The following is a 5019-nucleotide window of genomic DNA, read 5'->3' as shown; positions in this document are numbered from 1 at the left end:
GAAAGGCTGAAAGTAAAAGTGAACGCGAGGCAAACAGAACAAAGCCGGAAGAGGATAATAAAAATAAATAAAAAGACTAAATTAGATTTAAATTTGGTGTAAGAGTAAAATTATTTTTCAAAAGTGTATTTAGTACGCTGAACTCATTTAAGTTCAATTTAACGTGTATGTTATGTAAAAATGCCCAACGAGTTGCTGTCATGTTTCTCTAAAACCCCGTTTGTCGCTACGGCTGTCTCGAAGGTAAGTGTTCTACACCGAAATGCACATAATGATGTTACATTTTATTGCATATCAGAACCACTAAATAAGTATTTGTCACTCTGTGAGCTTAGGTGGTGAATTAGAACAATTAAAAACACATTTTTCCCTCATAATATCTTGTTTTTATGTGGTTTTATCAATTTGTATTTAGTTATTTAAATGAGTAATATTGCTTTGAGATATGAGAGAATATTGCTTTGAGATATGAGAGAATATTGCTTTGAAATATGAGAGAATATTGCTTTGAGATATGAGAGAATATTGCTTTGAGATATGAGAGAATATTGCTTTGAGATATGAGAGAATATTGCTTTGAAATATGAGAGAATATTGCTTTGAGATATGAGAGAATATTGCTTTGAGATATGAGAGAATATTGCTTTGAGATATGAGAGAATATTGCTTTGAGATATGAGAGAATATTGCTTTGAGATATGAGAGAATATTGCTTTGAGATATGAGAGAATATTGCTTTGAGATATGAGAGAATACTGCTTTAAGATATGAGAGAATATTGCTTTGAGATATGAGAGAATATTGCTTTGAGATATGAGAGAATATTGCTTTGAGATATGAGAGAATATTGCTTTGAGATATGAGAGAATATTGCTTTGAGATATGAGAGAATATTGCTTTGAGATATGAGAGAACATTGCTTTGAGATATGAGAGAATTGACATGAACTCTGCGCTGAAGCGAATTAAGCTCCTACATGTATGTCGAGGTATGATTGTAATGATATGTAACATACGGGTACCGTAATACAGAATGCTCAATAGTGATGTCAGACAATGTAAAGCATAATATAAATAAATAAATATAAATAAACAAAATAATAAATAAATAGCATAATAAATAAAGAAGTTCTTTAAAGTTGTCTTCCTTCTTACATGTATTAGCATAAAATTGAACCAAAACAAAATATATAAATAATTAGGTACTACAACAAAATTTACGCTTCATTATTCGCTACCAATTAATGAGTTATCCTAAATATGATTGGACAACTGATACTGCCAGAAGTCAGTTGTCACTTTTTATCAATCTTGAACTCGCTCTTAACACTTGTTCCTACATTTATTGTAGCTCGGGTACGACAGGTAACAACGAATATCCTAAAAGAACTCCATTTATCTATAAATAAATTTTATTTATTTAGGTTTAAATAAAAAAATATCATATATGACTAGTTAACAGGAAGAAGTCCCTAAACAACATCTCCATCACTGTGCAGCAGAGCACAGGATGGAGATGAAAGGATGTGTTCACTAGGAAAACCAAAGTTTAAAACTTCTACTATGTAAGAAGCAAAAATGTGAATTTGCAAGGGCACCGGCTCTGGCCTGCTTTCAGGCCCTTCCTTCTGCCACAGTTAATCACTATTGATGCAACTACATCCAAATCAATACGTATAAATTTGATTCGTTCTGTGTTATATAGAGTGCTGACAATACAAGACACTGTCATAAGGAACCAACCTTGAGTCCATTTAGTAAATAGTTGAAATTGACTACATAAAGTACATCCTCATTTGCGCTGTATCGCTGCCAGTGCCTGATGTCATCTTCACCTATAGTATCTCTGTAGTCCTCTGTTGGATGGCCGATAACACCAGTTGTCACTGTGAGTTAATATACATCAATGTACATTCAACAGAGTAACCTCTTTGAATGTGCTACATGGTAGACTAACAAAGAACTTTGACTAAAGAAAAGCTAGAAGCACTTGAGAGTCTTTACAACTTCCCTGACTGCCCAACTGATCTTTACAAACTGTGTTGCCCGTTGTTATTACAAACTGTGTTGCCCGTTGTTGTTACAAACTGTGTTGCCCGTTGTTGTTACAAACTGTGTTGCCAGTTGCTGTTACGAACTATGTTGACAGTTGTTATTACAAACTGTGTTGCCTGTTGTTATTACAAACTGTGTTGCCAGTTGTTATTACAAACTGTTTTGCCAGTTGTTATTACAAACTGTGTTGCCAGTTGTTACTACAAACTGTTTTGCCAGTTGTTATTACAAACTGTTTTGCCAGTTGTTATTACAAACTGTGTTGTCAGTTGATAGTTGAAATTAACAATTGAAAATTAAACAGCAGTGCTATCTTTTTGTTATGACTAGGCGCTACTGCATATAGCAGTTAAACCAATGATTCACACCACCCCACTTTCTCTACGAAACTCCAATGTGAAAAGGCACCAACCACATTAAAATAGTACAATCGCAAAATCCATAGAAATAGCCGATGAAAATTGCTTCCTTGTTTCTAGATGACTCAAAGCATGCTGCCAATGTATTTGTTTTGCGTGTTTACTAATGCTCATAGACATAATGCGGATAACAAACACAATCCTTCTGTGCAGTAGCGCACTTACCTGCAGTGATACTAGCAGTAAGGTCTAAAAGTACAACAAGCCAATACATACTGACAAACTATATACTACTGTTTACAGTGAGTGCTCCTCGAGTGCATGAAATACTAAGTCCGGTTTTTACAATTGTTGGCACGACGTGTCCTGCCACCCTACTGTTGACTTTCAATATTCTTTTAATTTCTCATTAATTTCCTCCAGTCAATAGGCTACTCGGCTAATGAGCAGTATAAACTATCTTAATTCTAAACATTTCGTTTAGCGATACTGGTTATATATATATTGGAGAAAACATATTGGAGAATATACTTTGTCATTTAAGAAGCTGGAGCAGACAACTCTGAAATGCTATATGGAATGACATTTCTATGTAGGCCATTTGAAGATGAGCTCAAGGATTTGAATGGCTGGTCTATCTTCAATATTTCCACAGGCTGCTAACTTTCCTTTTACTTATCAGATTGGATTTATGCTATGTAACAGCAGAAGTCTGCTTGCTTTTTAGAGATTCGACTTACCATCAACCAGGTTACGTGGCAAATAAGCAAGCGCTATATTCTGCATTGGTAATAGAATTTTTGCTATGCATCTTCCAAACTGATAACTCCATGGGATAGATGCAGCCATTACAATGTTGGAGTTATGAAATGTGGTAGCGCATGCTGACAGAAAGGGTAGGTGCATCCTAATGATGGATAGTTCCATGTAATGTTGAAGTCTATTGATCACTTAAAAAGTTATGTTATTGTTAGAAATGGTTAGGTACCGCATTGGCGACTAAACTGGCTCCCCATCTGCTCTGCAATGTGGATGAGGAGGGTGGCTAGTAACCCTGTAAGACTAAAACAAAACCTGACAAAAGGTGGAAGAGTTCCTCAGCGAGGCAGAGTTAAGCTATCTAGAGATGGTGTCTCAATAAAAGCACCCAAGAGAATGCAATAGCAATCCACTGTTGAAACCTACATAGAACAGTCATGGTTATAGCAAGTAGGGGAAAACCATGATCGCCTACATCCTCACAGGACATGATATTTAGAGAGAGAAGTACCTCGTGCGTGGGATCGCAGAAACGATTGCGAATCAGTAGAGATAAAAACGACTGCGAATCAGTAGATATCTGGTAACAATCTGCTTGGTTGGTGAGTTTTTGCGAAAGTGAAGGAAAACTTAGGCAGCACTATTTTCTTCATCAGCTGCCGTCTTCATCCCTAATCAACCATGTGGAGATATAGTAAAACTAGATGGTTAAATCGACTGAATTTTTATTCGTACGCCGCTTATATGCTGAAAGAAATACACCAAGTATAAGAGTAGAGAACTCAGACGTAAGTTCATGGTTGACAGCTCTAATAGGACCAGAAAAGGGAGCCAGAGGTTTGAGAGTATTAATAAAATATTGGTCAGGGTAGACAAAAATTTATGATTATAATGATTCATCGCGGGTGAATTTGTTGCAGGGAAATTTGTTGAAGGAAAAATTGTTGTACTACAATTGGCTGAAAAATATTGGTCACCTGACTGTCTTGCCTCTTTCTTTCTGACCCTTCAAAACATCTAAGGGTACATAATTACATAAAAATTTAATTATACATATGTATACTTACATATACATATGTATAATTAAGCATACATATGTATATGTACTTATATGTATATTCAACAAGCTAAAATGAACAGGAAGCTACATAGAAACATAGATACTTGTTTACACAACAAATTTTACGAATTAATTTTATGTGCAACGGTATACGATAACCTAAGATTTAATATTTTGTGGAATTTGTAGAAATTAAGTGAATGTATAATGCTGAAATCTTATTACCATATATTACAGATGACATGTAAGATGTCTCCAGTAGCTTAATGAATGTTCTTCGAGCTGAGAATTTTTTGATTACAGATTTGCAGGTCACCTTCAACATGAACTTTTGATAAGATTGTTAAAAGAATTGGAGGCTAAACAAAAATGTTCTAGCATTATTAAACCTAAAGGTGAATAACACTGGCAGCTGAAGAATTATCCTGATTTGAATTCAAGATACCCGATTATATACTAACACCCTGACAGTCTAGCGTAGCATGAGAGATCGTCAGGAGTACCATTAGAGCAAAGAGAATAAGTATGTGCACAATTATTCTCGAATGCTGCAAAGCAGTGGATTGGTGCAGGTGTTAAAGTTATGGTCTATCAAGCACAATGAAGAAAGTTGGAGTCCCATCAAAAGCTATTCTGTATTCTAACCCGGGCTTCAGACAGACAGACGCTGTTAATATTATAGTAAAGATAGAAAGCCAATAGCTTGGCTAGGTGACTTCCTACTAGTAAAACTGCATCATAATCCGCAAGCATGGCGTATATCAATTAGGATGCACCAATAAGAGAA

This window comes from Watersipora subatra, chromosome 10 (genome assembly GCF_963576615.1).
Source record: "Watersipora subatra chromosome 10, tzWatSuba1.1, whole genome shotgun sequence".
Taxonomy (NCBI): Eukaryota; Metazoa; Bryozoa; class Gymnolaemata; order Cheilostomatida; family Watersiporidae; genus Watersipora; species Watersipora subatra.
Note: the sequence above shows the minus strand (reverse complement) of the source record.